Source organism: Eleutherodactylus coqui, chromosome 1 (genome assembly GCF_035609145.1).
Source record: "Eleutherodactylus coqui strain aEleCoq1 chromosome 1, aEleCoq1.hap1, whole genome shotgun sequence".
Taxonomy (NCBI): Eukaryota; Metazoa; Chordata; class Amphibia; order Anura; family Eleutherodactylidae; genus Eleutherodactylus; species Eleutherodactylus coqui.
In genome coordinates this window covers 150908036-150927252 of record NC_089837.1, presented here as the reverse complement: position 1 = coordinate 150927252, position 19217 = coordinate 150908036, and the positions used below count along the sequence as shown (strand labels likewise).

At 48.4% G+C, this 19217-nt stretch overlaps 1 protein-coding gene across 1 annotated transcript in view; it reads right to left on the bottom strand.

Moving 5' to 3' along the window:
- The window catches only part of ATP13A3 (ATPase 13A3), a 99248-nt gene extending 80363 nt beyond the window's left edge, over window positions 1-18885 (bottom strand). The window contains exon 1 of the mRNA XM_066601726.1: window positions 18571-18885. The gene's annotated coding sequence lies outside the window, so the exon portion shown is untranslated. The remainder of the gene's footprint in view (window positions 1-18570) is intronic.
- Between the last annotated feature and the right edge of the window lie 332 nt (window positions 18886-19217).

Genomic DNA, 19217 nt, shown 5'->3' with positions numbered 1-19217 from the left:
CCCCCGCAAGCGCTAGGCGATGATGTGCAATCAGAGACCTGTCCGCAAGGTTAACACACACAAAAATGAAGTGTGCTGTGATTTTTTTCTCCGCTCGCAGAAACAGCAATTGGTTTCCGTGAGTGTGCAGGAAGAATAGATTTCCCATAGCATGCTATGGGCGGTACTTGGTGCGGACGGCCGCCACGGATTCCGCTGCAAAAATCTGTTCGTGTGTGGCTGGTCTAATAGTGAAAAGTATAGTATGTGCACAGGCTAAAAAGTTATTAAATGTAAAACAGATATGTTATAGTATAAGATGCATATGAATTCTGACATCAATATATAGAGCATCAGACAACAGTTAAAAAATAGAAGGATATTTATGGATATTTAAACATGCCCGATAGCATTAAAAAAAAAAAAAAAACAATAGTAAATTATAAGGCCCCCTTTCCACAGGTGTGGTTCCGCAGGCGGCAAATCACCGGCGAATCACGCTGTCTGAAGTGTTGCTATGGAAAGCGCCGGCCCACTGTCCAAGAGCGGAGAATCATTGCAATTCTCAGCTTGCTCCGAATTGCCATGATTCTCCGTGGTCAGCCTATCTGTCAGATAGGCTGACAGCGGAGATTCGTCTGCAGGCTCCTGCTCCCGGGCGGCAGAGATCCGCCGCGTGATACCGCAACGTATAAGCAGACATCTGTGCCAAAACTTTCAATCCTGCAGCACTTTTTCTTCCAAAAGCGGACAGCTGGGTGGAAGGCGGGCAGACTCCATTATAGTCAATTTGGTTCTATCCAGGGACGGTTGCAAATAAAACAAAAGTTTCTTTGAGATTTTGATGAAACTGAATTTTGGGGATTTCCTACAATGAGATGTTTCTGGACACTCTCCATATTCCAACAGTAGTCGCCATCATATACATATCCCATCGTCCGCGGTTCTGTACTGCCATGGTCCTTACTTCCTGGGGAAATCAGCCAGACTGTTCATCACTTACATCACCAAGACAATCCGGAAATTAATCCGAAATGACTGCAGGTCCTGCAATCTGATGTTCATGTTACAATCAAGTGTTCAGAAGCAGAAGTGAGCATCTTCTCCACAAGTTCACTGTAGTTTACGGCCTTATAGCTCCCAAGGGAATGCTTCACATGCAAACAGCCACGCATGAGCCTCAAAGATGTTCACTGAATCTTGGAAACGCTGGTGTTTTATGAGCTCCTGGATTTGTAGTCCATCGAATTTACCGGCTTTTAGCTTCTCCATGCTCATCGCAGGAAATGGTCTACATTGGTGGACAAAACACGTTCCATTTCTCATCAATGTCTTTACACATGGTTTCATCAACCCAAGTGTGATGTGCAGTGGTGGCGATATCTATCATATGTACTAATAGTAAGCAGACACTGGCGGGAAAGTAAATATAACGGTGAAACTGGTGAACTCTGTTTAATATTTAAGCAGCATTTTTAGTTCTTGTTGCATTTAAATCAGCCTTCTATATTAAAGGGGTTGTCCCGCACCGAAACGGTTTTTTTTTTTCAATAGCCCCCCCGTTCGGCGCGAGACAAACCCGATGCATGTGTTGAAAAAAAAAAACGGATAGTACTTACCCGAATCCCCGCGCTCCGGTGACTTCTTACTTACCTTGCGAAGATGGCCGCCGGGATCTTCACCCTCGGTGGACCGCAGGTCTTCTGTGCGGTCCATTGCCGATTCCAGCCTCCTGATTGGCTGGAATCGGCACATGTGACGGGGCGGAGCTACGAGGAGCAGCTCTCCAGCACGAGCGCCCCATTCAACACGGAGAAGACCGGACTGCGCAAGCGTGTCTAATTGGGCGATTAGACACTGAAAATTAGACGGCACCATGGAGACGAGGACGCCAGCAACGGAACAGGTAAGTGAATAACTTCTGTATGGCTCATAATTAATGCACAATGTACATTACAAAGTGCATTAATATGGCCATACAGAAGTGTATACCCCAACTTTGTTTCGCGGGACAACCCCTTTAAGAAAGAAGTGATGAGGAAGGCTTGGTTTCTTCAAGTTTTCTTTAACTGGGTGGCAAGGTGTTTTTCAATGAACAAGCTCTTCTAAAAGTAATCCAAGGTTGTGAGGAGATAATCCGTGTAAGGTATGGATGCTGTAAGCATTGTGCTGCTTCCAAACGGGTTTTTGAGCTGGTATTATCAATAAAAACTAAGAAATTAATCTGACAAGATCTGTGTATTAACGAATTAATCACAGGGTCGCACCTTAGTCCCAATTTTTTTGGTCCATACCATTTCTTCCCAACACCCATCATATGTATAGCGGAGGTCAGAAGGGAGTCCATGGAGCGGACTCAGAAGCTGAACCCACTCAATACGAAGAGGTGCTAACTGTGCTATACAGCCGATACCTACCTGCAAAGCCCAGAATTGGAGCCAACTCCAATCGCGGACTTGTAACCCTCTTAAATGTCATGGTCAAAATCAACCATTGCATCTAAGCAAATAGACAGAGGGGAGATCGCCAGTCAGTGCAAATGGAGGGTGCTACATGGTTGTCTTGCAGCTGGGAGCCTATAAATGGCCCCCAAAGTGCCCATGTAATGATGCTTCTACATGGGACAACCTGTCAGGGCTCCCATGCCCCTGCAAGCCCACTGCACCCAACCACAGTGACATCAGATTGAATGGAGAGGCAGTCGCACATACATAGTGTTGCTTAAGTACAATAGAGCTGATGAAAATAGCCTAGTGCTTGTATTCCGCTATCTCCATTGAAAATTAATGAATTGGCACCACGGATGCACGACCATAGCTCAATTCAATCTTCTCCTCATTGAGAGGGGTGTAAGCCCACGGAGGAGGGGGTAGACACAGGACCCCCAACCAATCAGACTTATCCCTTTTTCTATGGATAGATGATAAAGGGGTTGCACAAAAAACACTAAGAGCAAGACCTACCAGGAAGAACAATAGAGAAGAAAATGGTGAAGACAAGAGGTAGGATTCATTCCTATGATGCCAGGTACCAGAAGATAGCACATAAGGCAACGTCACTGCTAAACATAACCGCCAGCTACTTTCCAGATTTCACTGCTACACAAAAGACAAGGAAGGGGAGAAAGCACAGCAGTCAGTACCTGAGACAATCCATATAGACACACTATAGAATACATGCATACCCCCCCCCCCCCCCCTTTCTACATGCCTGTTAGGACCACCTTCCTTGGCAAGTCAGAGCAACTAATTAACAGTTCTGCTCTGGCAACTACAGTCCTTTCTTGAATTACATTAATGGCCATTCATTCATGTATGACATTTCCCCTACAGCAGGGGAATTTTATGACTGGCCGCAACTTCCTCAGGCCAGGCCTGGAAAATCTTAGCTAGATCTAGAAGCTAGCAACTGCATATAAAATAATCACTAGATTCACTTCACTTTTTCTACTGCTAAGACCAATATAGAAGAAGCAAGTTTGTAAACTTCTACCAGGAGCAGCAAGAATGGATTTGCGGAAGTTTTGAGTTTATGAAAAAAAATGTTGCGCAGACACGACTAACACGGTTCAAAACAGAGCAGAACTAAAATTGTCACCGTAGAGTCAACAAACATTGGGCATCTCATTACTATGGGCGAATTTAACAAACAGGAATTTCTCATCCGAGAAAAAGGCTTCCTTCTCTACTTATCAGGCTCACTTCCTTCCCCCTCCCAAAAACTATTCACTCAGTTTAAACAGTGCTACAATCAATCCTGATAGTATTATCAGCTCACTGAGGGATTACATTACATGCAGCCCACGGAAGGCTTTGGAGGGTGCAAAAGGGAGGAATAGCTAAGTGAAAAAAGCAGAGACACAATCAGAAATGCTGCTACACCCAATAGCGTTTTAATGTCTCACAGGTACACTGTTCAGTACTTCTCAGTACGGAAGAGCACAGAAAAAAAAGGCAGTGACACTTCGTTTTGGGATGGCATATAAAATATTATAGCATAGCTAGCATACCAATAAAAAAAAAATAAAAAAAAAACCCAAAACACTCAGTAGAATGACATGAAAAAAGATGCATTGTATGTAAAACTTTTTCAGACAGAGAAGGCAGATGTTAGACCTAGAGGCTAAAGGACTGTGGAGGTTAAGAGCAGAAGGGGTCCTTGACAAAAGCATTAAAACCAGAGAGGGAGAGATGTCCAAATCTTATAGAATGTGTCAGGTGCATCACAATGCATGTACATACATGGAGAGGTCTGGGACAAATCCCGACAGCAGCACTGAACAGGAGGGCACCAGATATGTTATACACTCTGCATATATAGCGAAAGCTTTTCTGTGAACCAGAGGAAAACAAAATAATCCGGTCCCAAAGCCATTAATTGCAGTCAAAGCTGATTTTTCTTTCTCTGCTGTCAGCAGACTATACAAACCCCACATGAACTGCACTAACGGTCCTATCTTCAGGGCACAGTACTGTACAGACATTAAAATATATATATATATATCACTATTTACAATTGTTGCCATGTGGAAGTGACTGACAAACACCCAACAGTTGTCCACTAAGTGCTATCAGCACACAGCTGTTAAGATATCTATAGACTTAAGGTGCCAAATTCTCCTATATAGGAGGTGACAGGTCAAGAGATTTTGGAGTCAGGGGTGTCCTCACATATAGAAGGTAAGGGGATCAAAAGTCCAACGTGCAGGTTCTGTTTAGGTGAGATCTGCTGCACACATTTCAATTTCTGGCAGTTCTTTCTTGTGCTCATTTTTAGTCCATTGCCAAAGAGAATTCAAGAAGTCTTCAGCTGCTCCTGCACTCGGCGCTTTAGGATAGTATGGGGAGATGCCACTTGCTTACAGTAGGGGCGTTAAGACCCAATGGTGTCACCTACTGGCTAGAGAGTCGGTTTACTAAGCAATAACCCAAAAATCAGCAAAGTCGTATTAACTCAATTACTAGACCAGCAAACAGGATGGATCGCAATCCAAATAGACAGTGAAAAATGTAAGAATTGCTCCATGACAAGGCTCCATCCTGCAGAGAAAGCTGGAACCAGCCTGATGTGGAATCATTTCCCTCATTAGTGAAGTTCATATTTCAAAGATTTCAGGCTGCTATAAAGGCCAGAGGGGTGCCACAGAGTACAGATGGCGATTTTTTACAGATGATTCTATAAATGTTTTCCTTTACTTGATCCAGAGAAACACAAATGAAAATCCATTTCAATAAATGACATGTTTCATGGGCTACAATGTTCAGCTATTAAACATGCTCTCAAATGAGATTTGTGTATTTGCGCCAATGTAGAAGAAAAAAAACTTTGGGAAACATCCAAGTGTGGCTGTGCAAGTCATTGTAACATAATACTGCAAGTAGGATGGAGTGTCATCTGGTGAGGGACCCAATAGAAATGACCGAGAATGGCTGTTTGTAGAATTTGCATTAAAGGGGTTGTCTCGCGAAAGCAAGTGGGGTTCAGCACTTCTGTATGGCCATATTAATGCACTTTGTAATATACATCGTGCATTAAATATGAGCCATACAGAAGTTATTCACTTACCTTCCCTGCGCTGGCGTCCCCGTCTCCATGGCTCCGTCTAACTTCAGCATCTAATCGCCCGATTAGACGCGCTTGCGCAGAAGGGTCTTCTGCCTTCGGCTCGGTCTGGCACGAGCGGCGTTCTGGCTCCGCCCCTTCTATGCGTCATCGCGTAGCTCCGCCCCGTCCTGTGTGCTGATTCCAGCCTCCTGATTGGCTGGAATCGGCACACATGATGGGGCGGAGCTACGCGATGATGCGTAGAAGGGGTGGAGCCAAAACGCCGCTGCTAATCGGGCGATTAGACGCTGAAGTTAGACGGAGCCATGGAGACGGGGACGCCAGTGCAGGGAAGGTAAGTGACCATACAGAAGTGTATAACCCCACTTGCTGCCGCGGGACAACCCCTTTAAAGGTTATCCATCTAATGCATTTCAAACCCATACCGAATTGTACCTGAAGAAAAATTCAGTACGGAAATAAAAAGCATAGTGGAATTTGTTTGATCAGTATTTAATCTGTCACTCATATCTGTCCAAAGAGTTGTTCTTGGCAATTTCTACTGGGACCCCTGCCACAATATGGGCCATCCTATTTGCAGAACTGAGCACAATCCCTTCAGGTGAATCCTAGAGGTCTGGCATCAGTGGACTTAGTAGTAGTCCGAGGACTTTGTTTTGTGTGCCTACACTGCTGGAAGGGAGGGGGGAAGCTCCAAGTGTGCCTACACTGCAGGGTGGGAGCTCTACATGTGCCTACACTGCGGCGGGGGGCGAGTGCCAAATGTGCCTACACTGCAGGGGGGGGGGGGCTCCGCCTGTGCCTACACTGCAGGGGTAAGAAAGGAGAAGCTCTAGATGTCATTATATTGCAGGAAAGGGGTTGTACTTGTATACCCGATTATACTGAGAGGAAGAAGGGTGAGCTTCAGATCCATTTATACGGCAGTGGGAAGGAACAATTATATTATGATATATTATATAGAGAAATTTGGCAACTAAAGATTTTATTTTGCCCCTAAAGTTTCAATTCAGGAGCCAATGGCCACCATGAACGGAGCCTTATAGCTCAAGTAATAAACCTCCAGGGTTGTGGTATCCTTAGAACAAAAACAAAGACATCAGGAGAATTACTTATTTTGAAGACACACCTACAGTAGGTCACTTTACCTCATTAACAAGGAATGTCTTTTTTCCTTTTCCAGCTGTAATAAATCCTCCCACTCCCTCTAGTGGTTAACGAAGTTACATCAGAGAGATTATAGGTAATCTGAAATCCAATTTCAAGGCTGGTAAATTTGCTCATTTCACATAGTCAAGTAACCAGATCACACAAAGTGATCCCTAATAAGTTGTCAGGGGCTTTCCAAGTGTGTGTGTGTGTGTGGGGGGGGGGGGGGGGGGGGGGGGGGGGGGAGATCGCCCATCTGCCCATGCATCCCAATGGTTAATTTTTTCTTTTAAATTTATTTATTTTTTTTAAAGGCCGCTCTCACACACGCTTTTTACTGTGATTACTGCGGCATTTTGAACAGTGCTGTGATCACAATATAACGCTCCCATTTATTTCAATGGGGCTTCGCTGACAGGCGCTAAATCGCGTCGTTTTCTAATACTACGATTTGCGAGCGCGGTCTGCTCTATTTTACTGTGTTTAGCGCACCTCATCAGCCATCAAAATGATGGGGTGCACTAAAACCCTCTGTCGGACGAAAACTAAAGTGAAATTGCGACATTTTGCCGACCGCATGTGTGAGAGTGGCCCTAATGAAAACAAGAAACTTTACTTTTCACCCATTTCCTCAGCAATTCATCCTATTCAGAGAGCATTGTTACATCTGGCCATTTTATTGATGATTACTACATGTAAATATACCTTACATAAAAAACTTATTTCACATATGCATGACAGTGCCATCACACTGCACTGCCATTTTCAAATTAAAAAATAAATTCATGTTTTTCCCCCATCATTCTGCACTCAGTACCCCAGATTAAAAGAAAGTGAAAACAGAAAGTTAGAAATCTTTGTAAAGTTTTCTAATAAATATATGTTCTATTCATCTGAGTCCCTATTTATCAAAAACATTGATTACTAGAAGGTGGAATCGGCAATAGAAAATCATTTATTGCCTTTCCTCTCCATTAGGCTACTTACTGTTCCGCTCCATTTAGCCACGCTGCTAAACTCCCTCCCACAAGAGCCCATGGCAGCGGCCGACATTCCGACCCAAAAGATAGTTCCAGGACTATCTTTTGGGCTCAACATAAAATGCCAGGTGCTATATTGGCCGGCCGCTTTTACGTCACGGGAATACGGCCATGTGATCTGATGCATTGGAATCCAATGCATCAGATCACAGCATATATCGGCCGACCGTGAAAACAGCGGGCCGATATACGCTCGTGGGAGAGAAGCCTTAGACGAAGTATCCTTATGCTGCTTCTTCAAGGCTTTCGGTTGAGATGAATCTGTGCTGCACTATCTGCACATGCTCAGTATGAAGCTCCTCTGCAGAAAAAAATCCTGAGAATGTCTAACATAAAAACCTGATTTATATAGTAGGTCATTTTCTGGTGACACATTCCTTTCAACAGGTTTTAAGTTAGATTACCACCCAGATCAAACCATTGCTCTAAGGATCAGACTGGAACTAAATCAACCCCAAAAGTCTTGGGGTTCATGGCCAAGTCCAAGAGTCACAGACCTCTAAAGTTAAGGCTGTGGCAGCTCTGTAAGCTTTTCATTTAACACAGATGTTTTTTTCCAGTTGGATTCTAAATTAATCGAAATAATTGTGGCTTTCTCCATATCCTAAATCTGACATGTAACACCACGAGGGGGCACACATGCCCACAGCTAGGTAGTACAGGATGGCAGCGACTGCAGGGCTCTCTATAGCCTGCTGCTTGTAGCTCTGTGTGTGCATAAAGCCCCATTTACACGCAACGATTGTCGTTTGAACGACTTTTTTGCTTTCAAATGCTGAGCGTTTACACGTAAAGATAATCATTTGAGATCCTTGCCATTTCCCTCATTAGGTATCTAAACACTGTATATGTTTGTCAGGTGGCTGGGTGTTTATGTGAAGAATCTCTATTGGGAGGTTTTTAATTAGTGTGAAGAAAAAGCCATTGTCTGCTGCCACGAGTCATTGTGTTCAGCTGGGCAGACAATCACTCCTCCCCTCAAGTCCTCAAGTCGTTCAAAAGACTGAAGGAATGCTGTTTAAACCTAATGACAAGTGAACGAACAACTATTTTTTGCAGGCCAAAACTCCGAGATAAACGACAAGTGAACAAATAATGCATGATGGCCCCGTGTTTACACATAGCGATTACCAATCACCTTCGCTCGTTAGAACGCATTTTGAGTGATAATCGTTGCATGAAAATGGGCGTTAATGCTTTAAACAGACAACAGATCTGATATAGTTCTACATAAACAGGCAATTCCGTGTGATTGCGTAGATTACATGATGTACCATGTGCAAGCACACACCCAACCACAACCTCCTGCCGCATATCACACCTAGCTTCTCCTCTTGCAGCAGTTGAACAAACACCCATTAGTAAAGCATGTGAAAAGATGTCCCATCCACTAACATACTGGGATGGTGGACTGCCGCTTAGGCCCGTGCACAGGACAGCTCCGTCATAATACGGCCTTCTAGACGTCTGCTCGACAGGTAGTGCAAGTGATGTTGCCTACAAAGTTTTACATGGCGTCAAGTCAGCAGTTGTTACAGGTGGAGAAAACAGAAGGCTACACAACATTCACTCCATACCAAACTGGCCCCTGACAAACCTACTTATTTCAACGATGAAGGGGTAAATAGCATAGATGGATTAACACCTAGTAGATAAAGGTTAGCGGTGAATGGAGGCGATGCTACGTGTTCAGATAGAGCTGTTTAATGAGGACGGCCCTGCATGACAGACTAGAGGGCCGCTACATACTGACCTCTAATCCTGCACTGGGTTCTCTCTTGTATTTTTTATTTTCCAGCTCTAGTGTGTAAGTAGATTATAGTCTGTGGCTTGGACTTGCATTGTGATAAGCTTCTACATGCATAGCACCATATAAACCCAAACGATACTCAGGGGGTTATATCTTACCTGATTTTACATACCATCCACCATTTCTGGAAGTGACTACAACAGACTATTTCCGGGCTCATGCACACAGCTGTCATGCTCTGCTATCAAGCCTCTACGTCTGGTTTCATACTACTATTTTTTACCAATTGGACAGAAGATAGATTGTGGCTTTCTCCAGAAGAAACCCACCTCTCCAATCACATAGTCTGATAAAGCATGCAGCAGCCTTTCAGTCAGGGGCGTAGCTAAAGGCTTGTAGGCCAGAGTGTAAAAGTTCAGCCCGCCCCCTTTTTCCTGCTCACTGGCATCAGGGGCAAGGGGAGGAGCCAGGCTCTGCCAAGTAGGAAGGCACATGGCCTGACAGGCAGCCGGCAGCTCCGTAGAATTAGAGAAGAACTGATGCCGAATTCTGCTGAACGGATTTGCTGGGTGCCAGGGGGTGAGGGTTGCTGGTGGGGCAGTATGTTTAGGTACCTTCTAAAGAGCCAGTGCGCTTGGGGCACGGCAGAGATGTGGCGAGGGAGCGCCTCTGTGCCCCCTATAGCTATGCCACTGCTCTCAGTTCCCGACACCAATATAAACCAGATTGAAAACTCTAGTTTTCATATGCAGATGTATCAGAGTTAGGCCTTCTGTAGACGGGCGGAAAATCCGTCTTTTGAGCGATAATCGCTGTGTGTAAACGCACTTATATCATGGAGTTTTCGTTAAGCCATCGCTGAAAGACAACAATGAGCCTTCTCAGGGATTCACAGTGGGATACAGCTGTATCCTGCTCCATGATGACAGGAGGGGGATGAAGAACAGAGCGGTCCAGCTGTGTTCTCCACACCCCACTCGGAGGGCTTGGCTGTATAACAGCCGAGCGCTCCATGCAGAGAATAGCTGGATGCAGAAGACAAGCGGGACACCCTGCTTGTCTTCTGAATCCTCCGCTTGAAACGCTTGGCTATATGACAGCCGGGCGCTCCCAGCGGGGAACAGCTGGATGCAGAGAACAAGCGGCCCCCGCTTGTCTTCTGCATCCTCCGGAGTGGAAGGTGATCGCTCAACGTTTGAGCGATCATCTCGCGATGTAAATGACACAATTATCGCTCAAAAGACATATCGAGCGATAATCGTTGTGTCTAAATGGGCCTTAACTTTCTGTGCCACAGTTTATTTACACTTTTAATAGCTTCTTAATGACTTTGTAATAACTTGTAGCTGAAAGTTATCTAATCAAGTTGAACTCTGCAGAATCTGTACCTCCCATAACAACCTATGGGACGCTCCTACAGTCTGAGTGATTACCAAAGCCTTAAAGGGGTTGTCCCGCGGCAGCAAGTGGGGTTATGCGCTTCTGTATGGCCATATTAATGCACTTTGTAATATACATTGTGCATTAAATATGAGCCATACAGAAGTTATTCACTTACCTGCTCCGTTGCTGGCGTCCCCGTCGCCATGGTGCCGTCTAACTTCAGCGTCTAATCGCCCGATTAGACGCGCTTGCGCAGATGGGTCTTTCCCCTTCGGCTCGGTCCGGCAGCAGCAGCGTTCTGGCTCCGCCCCCCTTGTACGCGTCATCGCGTAGCTCCGCCCCATCACATGTGCCGATTCCAGCCAATCAGGAGGCTGGAATCAGCTAATTTAAAGCTATTTAAACCGGGATGTAGTTGTGTCCCTTAAACAAAGGTCGTGCCCCTTTGGCGCAAACAATACAGTGAAATATGCTGATATACCTGTAAAAAGCCTAGTTCATAGCCCAAGTACGTTGCGCTGAATTGCATGCAATAACACATACAACCATGTAAAGGAGCCCTTAGGGCTCATGCCCAAGGACAGATTAAAACGCTGTGGGGATTTTGCAAAACAGCGGGTCTGCCAGAACAAACTGCATATGGCTGCGAGTGAACTACACATGCACGCATATCACACGGACTCGACACGCGCAGCGTGACTTTTCTCGCTCTGTTCCAGAACGCGGACAAGTATGAAAACACCGCCCGTACACAATGTACTTTGTATGGACAGTTTCATACGCTGCCTATACCAGTGTATAGGGCTCACGCTGCGAGGTATGCAAAAAAATAGAACATGATGCAATTTATTTCTTGCGAGTATCTACACGCCCATGTGCATGGCTCAGTGAAAGTCCACTGACTCCATCCAATAGGTATCACATGCAGTGAAAACACAGTTGTGGACTTGAGCCCTTAAAGGTGTCCTGTCATTAAAATAAATGTAATCAATACTCACTTATTCCTCCCCTGTCAGTCTTCTTACCTCATCTTCTCTGGGCTCCTACAGTTCCTGGGTCACCTCAGCGCAAGCCGGCCGGATCCTCTTCCTGTGACAAGGAGTACATTGCCGGCATTCTCCTTCCTGCAGGCTAATGTACGCTACATCACTAGTGACGTAACACTCACTGCCTAGCAGGGAATGCTGACTCCTAAGCGGCACTGCGGCTGCGCAGGCATGCTGTATCGCGATAATAGTATATGAACACTCATGGCGAGACAGCACGCAGGCTGGGCAATATCCCGGCATAGGATGTGGCATTCTCTGCTAGGCAGTGACGTAACCTACACTGACCTGCTGGAAGAAGCATGTGGAGAATGCAGGTATCATAAGAAAAAGATCCGGCCGGCTGGATGTGACACGACCCAGGGGACTGGGGGAGCCAGAAGATTGGTGAGGAGATGATACTGGTAAGACGACTGCCTGGGGAGGAATAGGCAAGTATAGATTTTTTTTCTTCTAATGACAGAACCCCTTTAAGCCCATCAATTCAAGCAACAGGGATAGCCATGTGGAGCTGCGTCCCATAGAGCCCCACTAGAAAGAGGTCATCGTGAAGTGGTTAGAGGGCTTATACAATTTCATCTCACTGTAACAAAAAAAAAATTGTTTATAGCTATTGCTGAGATGCACTAGAAAAATGCAGAAAGTGTGGATTTCTACAGCGTTCCTAAAAAGAAAAATTAAAAAAATTAAACAATTCAAGCAACAGGACCAAGGACCCTTTATCACCTGTGTGAAAGCATCCTAAGGGGCTTGCACTGACCAGCAGACAGGTGACAACCCAATACCGGTGGCATTTACGTGTCCGTAATACGAATGAGTGTTCGGCTTGACCACGGGTATTCCGACCTGAATTCCCAGCATTATCGGAATCTACGAATTTTGGAGATCGGGTCAGGATACCCGCAGTTAGGCCATCAGCACACAAACAGATTTTCGCTGCAAAATCCGCAGTGGGCGCCCACACCGCAGATGCGCAGCAAATATCATTTATAGCATGCTATGGGAAAGCGTCTCTTCCTGTACATGAATAGCGGTTTCCGCGAGCAGAGGAAAAATAAATAAATCGCAGCATGCTCTATTTTTGTGTGGTGTCCACATGGATGGCTTCCATTGAAGTCAATGGAAGCTGTCCAACCCACGGCCCTTCTGCAATTGACATTGTCGAAAGGTCACGGTACCAGCGTCATAGCCTAGCGACTGCACGGGAAAAATAAACATTAAAAAGAATCTGCACTGCACATGGCTGTGGCGAGCTGCTGTCGGACATCTGCAGTACAGAGAAAAAAGGAGAGAAGTGACAGGTACGCAGAGTTGCCAGCCAGGCCCGGCGTGGGGAATCCGACCCATTCGTGTGCAGGCAGCCTTAGGCTGGGACACTCCTTTGTGATATGGACGCATAAGTTCAGCTAGAAGACACTCGTATGTCACCGATGTAAACTGGATGTTGCAGCTTTTGAACTTTTTGACCCACGTAAACTTAACCATTCACTTATGCCTGAGTGCAACAGTTAGGTGACTGTCCCACGTCACACCAGGCCAGCACAAGTTCTGCGTGACCCAGTACTTGGGTTTCTCTCGGACGCAGCATAGCTCCTACTGTGCATGGTGCCCGTCATACAGCCGTGTGCACTAGTGCCAACTACTGCAAGAAGAAGAGTTCCACTTCTTACACATTGAATGGGTTGTCCCAAAAAGACAACCCCTGTTGACATGCCCTCTTCCCCTCACTGGGAACCCCCTCTGTGAGCCTGGTAGCCGTTCTGTAAGAGTGCCCGCTTCTGGCAGACTTTCAGCCATCCTTGTATAACACTTTCCCCAGCTGGGGTGCATGGAACAAGATCCGGGGTGATCGCCTGCTCCCCCACATTCTGGAAGGGGTTGTGTCTGATGAGACAAGTCCTTTAACAAAGTACAACTTACTAAAAAGTGAGAATACAAGCAACTACCTTATGTGCCATAGAGATGGCCTGTGATATGAAGCAGCAATGCTACGTGGGAAGGAGAAATGCAGATAAGAAGCAATTCCAGAGATTATTTCACTCATTAACATTTTACTGCATCTCCAATTGTTCCCAAGCAATAAAGCACATGGGATTTGTGGTCAAAGGAGAGATCCATAGTGACAGTGAATCTCCACCTTCATCCAGTCATCTGAGCACAAACATGTTTCATAATAGCAGCTTATTACAGACATGCACACATTAGGCCTCCTGCACGCGGGCGGATCTGCACTGAAATCCAGAGCGGGACTCCACAGCAAATCCTGCCCATAGCATGCTATGAGAACATGTGATTTCCTGCCCACAAGCAGAAATCCATGGCCATTTTTCTGCTTGTGGGGGAGAAATCGCAGCATGCTGCGATTTTGTGCAGGCTACGCACAGCTGGCTTCGATTGAAGTCCATGAAAGCCGTCCATCCCGCGGCCTTTCTGCCATCATTGCAAAAGGATGCGGCCCCGGCTGCCACATTCGCAACCGAGGAGGCTTCGTCATTGCCAATGCGACGGCGTGGCGTGCTCTGCACTTTACATGTGCGGGCCGGAGCGACGGCCAGCACATTCGCAGTAGAATAGAAGGCCCCAGACTGGTAAGCTGGAGTCACCGGCTGGGCACCGGGTTGAGCTCTGCTGCGGGAATCCCACATGCAGGATCCGACCCGCCCGTGTGCAGGAGGCCTTACATGGGCTGAATTATAGACCACCAATTTTCACCCAAGCAATCACTTCCCTGACAATCAGCCCATCTGAATGCGCAAAGGATCAGCCGACAAACAGCGCTGCTGAGGCATTGTAACCTCTCCCATCATCAGCAGGACCCCCCAATGACTTACCTTATTTTAGCTTCAAAGGGGTATTGCAACACAAAAAAGTTATTTTCTATCCATGGGATAAAGGACATCTAGCTGATCAGTGGGGGTCCAACCAGTGAAACCCCCTCCAATCCCGAGAATAGGGCTATGGTCGCCTCTAAATTAAGGGAGTGGAGGCCCTGTATGCACGAGCTCTGCTCCATTGGTTTAGGTATCAACCGGACCCGTTCCCAGGATTAGTGGGTTTTGCAGTAGTCAGACCCGCACTGATCCTGTGGATAAGGGACCGTTTTATTTTACTGGATTACCCCTTTAAGAATCAGTGAATTGTTTACCCTTTGTGTGCCAGCAATCATAACATTTTATTTTTTTCCACAATGCAAGCCGTATGACACCTTTACGTTTTGCAGGGCGGGTTCCAGCTTTTATAGGAACCTATTTTAGGTCCATATAATGTATTGAATAACTTATTTTTTTGCAGGGGCAAAGGATTTTTGGGACTTGTTTTTTTACAGTGTTAATGCGCCCGCTCAGCTGATTGGCCAGGGTCCCGAGCAACGGACCCCCGCCGATCAACTATTGATGACTTATCCTGATAGGTCATCAATAGTACTTCCCTGGAAAACCCCTATAACTTATTCTATGGGTCATAACAAAAAGTTATTTTGTGTGTCCCCACATTCCAAGACCATACCATCTCTATGTTTTTTAGGGGTTTTGGAGACAACTTGTAGTTTTTTCTGGTACATTTGAGATATGTACAACATTTTGATCACTTTTTCTTCCTGTTTTGGAGAAGTGAAATGGGCAGAAAATGGCGCTTTTGGAATCGTTTTATATATTTTTTTGTTTAAACAGAAGTTAGGATGGTTTCACACCAGCGTCCAAGGTCCAGTTTCCTGCTCCATTCCACAGGAAAGGGGAATCCCTGCAGCCAAGCGGCTCAGTCTGAGGACAGAACCAAACAGCACTAACGCACGCCATTGTTTATAATGCGGTCCATTTGGTTTCTGCCCAGCTGAAGGTTACTATGGGTAACATATGCAACGCTGTCCATAATCAATACATTGGGCGACAATATATACACAACCTCGCTATTAGACAGAGCTGGCAGTTAAAAATAAAAAAATTAAAAAGTCACATTGCGCATGACCGCATGTGTGCGATACGCTATCATACGCAGTGCGCCCTCTGCCATCTCACACAGACCAGTGTGACCCACACAGCGGTTTACGCCTAGTCGTGTGAATGAGCCCTATTGTGCTGCATGAAGAGCAGAATGTTTTCAGCACCAGCTGTTACCGATGTAATACCAATGTGTAATTTACAGAATTGTGTAAGAGAAAAAAACAAAAAACGCTTTTCCGTAAAACCAATTAGATGCCGCGGCCAACAACACCTGCAGCATCTGGGGGGTTATCAGGTGGGCAGGCGCACATCTTATTCCTTTCCTGAGATCAAAATCCAATAGTTGCTCTCTGATTGATAAAGGGGTCATATTACCCCTCTGCTGGGCACAACCCATATCAGAGCAGCTGATCACCTGCTCTCACACCCTGCAAACAGCGGACTTTCCTGGGACAAGCTGTAGTCAGCGAGGCACTTCTGCTACGGAGCAAAGGTAGTATTACACAACCGGCACAAAGTCTGCCAGGGTGGGAGGCAGCGCTGCTCCAGGTCACAGAGGGTCTCGCACTCGGGATTCCCCTAGGTAGTGGTCCTGCTACTACCTTTAAAAGGGGTAGTAGCAGGACCACAAGTTATCCCCTATCTCACCAATGGGGCCCCCCAACCAATCCCAAGAATCAGGGTTTTCCTCTTTGCAAGGTTACTGCCTGCACTCCCTGCAGCGAGGAGGAGGAGACTGAACGGAGTGACAGTCGTGCTGCTGCTGCAGTCACTTTCGACGGGGCGGCCAGAGATAGCCAAGCGGCAAGTGCGCAGGTTTTCTGTCAGCAAATGAATGGTGCGATGACAGCGCTCTACTGCGAGGAGAAGCGACCCGCTGTGACAGGGGGACACAAGACCCCTGTCTTGGGGATCACTTGTGACCCTGGCACAACCATTAAGCACCTTTTATGCAAGGTGATGATTGCCTAGTGAGATCCCACCAGCGCTCAAACGGCAAACCGCTCGTAGTCTTCTGATCGCACCTGTTATGTGGAGTTAGTGTTAGTCAGCATTAGAGGGTGTAAGGAGCGGATTCAGGGCCGATAGTAAGTGTGAGCGGCCAGAGGAACCATGGAGCAAATGCACTGAAACACCGGCAGCCCGGGGCAACGCACACAGTCCAGCGGGACACACACACAGTACCGGCAGCCCGGCGCAAAACGCACGCGCGCACACACAGTACCGGCAGCCCGGCGCAAAACGCACGCGCGCACAGTACCGGCAGCCCGACGCAAAACGCACGCGCGCGCACACACAGTACCGGCAGCCCGGCGCAAAACGCACGCGCGCGCACACACAGTACCGGCAGCCCGGCGCAAAACGCACGCGCGCGCACACACAGTACCGGCAGCCCGGCGCAAAACGCACGCGCGCGCACACACAGTACCGGCAGCCCGGCGCAAAACGCACGCGCGCGCACACACAGTACCGGCAGCCCGGCGCAAAACGCACGCGCGCGCACACACAGTACCGGCAGCCCGGCGCAAAACGCACGCGCGCACACACAGTACCGGCAGCCCGGCGCAAAACGCACGCGCACAGTACCGGCAGCCCGGCGCAAAACGCACGCGCACAGTACCGGCAGCCCGGCGCAAAACGCACGCACACAGTACCGGCAGCCCGGCGCAAAACGCACGCACACAGTACCGGCAGCCCGGCGCAAAACGCACGCACACACACAGTACCGGCAGCCCGGCGCAAAACGCACGCACACACACAGTACCGGCAGCCCGGCGCAAAACGCACGCACACACACAGTACCGGCAGCCCGGCGCAAAACGCACGCACACACACACAGTACCGGCAGCCCGGCGCAAAACGCACGCACACAGTACCGGCAGCCCGGCGCAAAACGCACGCACACACACAGTACCGGCAGCCCGGCGCAAAACGCACGCACACACACAGTACCGGCAGCCCGGCGCAAAACGCACGCACACACACAGTACCGGCAGCCCGGCGCAAAACGCACGCACACACACAGTACCGGCAGCCCGGCGCAAAACGCACGCACACACACAGTACCGGCAGCCCGGCGCAAAACGCACGCACACACACAGTACCGGCAGCCCGGCGCAAAACGCACGCACACACACAGTACCGGCAGCCCGGCGCAAAACGCACGCACACACACAGTACCGGCAGCCCGGCGCAAAATGCACACACACAGTACCGGCAGCCCGGCGCAAAACGCACGCACACACACACACAGTACCGGCAGCCCGGCGCAAAACGCACACACACAGTACCGGCAGCCCGGCGCAAAACGCACGCACACAGTACCGGCAGCCCGGCGCAAAACGCACGCACACACACAGTACCGGCAGCCCGGCGCAAAACGCACGCACACAGTACCGGCAGCCCAGCGCAAAACGCACGCACACACACAGTACCGGCAGCCCGGCGCAAAACGCACGCACACACACAGTACCGGCAGCCCGGCGCAAAACGCACGCACACAGTACCGGCAGCCCGGCGCAAAACGCACGCACACACACAGTACCGGCAGCCCGGCGCAGCAGCAGCCGCCAGAAGGGAGGCGCACGTGGAGGCGGCAGGACAGACATGACAGCCGGAAGAGCCTGTCCGCACATGACGAGGCCGCCGCCACACGTCCCCCGGAATACCCCGCACACACCCGCCGCTCCCCACACAGGACGGGCACACCCGAGACTCACCCGGCGGTCAGGCCCCCGGTGCGGGCGGTCAGGCCCGGGAATCCGAGCTCTCCGGTAGCTCTGCTCCCCGCCCGCTGAATCCGGCGGCCGTCTCGGTGTATCACCTGAGGCCCATGGTGGGTGCGAGGGCCGGAGCCTGCGGGCGGCAGCTAGTGACAGGAGGTGCGGACACCGAGGCAGGCGGGAGAGCGGCAGCGAAGACTGAAGGAGGAGACACCATAGAGAGGACGCGGAGGGAGGAGCGCCGAGCACACGGGGGAGGAGGAGGGGGGCACGACGAGGTGATGACTGAGGTAACCGGAGGGATGGAGCGGCCGGCAGATGGCACTGGGCGGCGCCGCCCTCACGGCCCCATAGCAACCAATCACATCCCTGCTGTCATGGTGACCGTGCGGGTTGGAAGATGAAAGCGGAAAGCTGATTGGTTGTTGAGGCCAACAGCTGGGCTATAAAAATAAATGGCTGTAACCTCACACTGCAGCTAAACGCAATGGAGGCGAAGGGCGAACTGCAGGTTGTCGCAATGTCAACAAATCCAATTAGTGATGTCATGGCAACCGGCGACTCGCAGCTCCATTGCGTGTAATGTCGCCCTATTATACAACGATTTATTGATTGCGTTGCCAAAATTGCCCTATAGCCCTAGC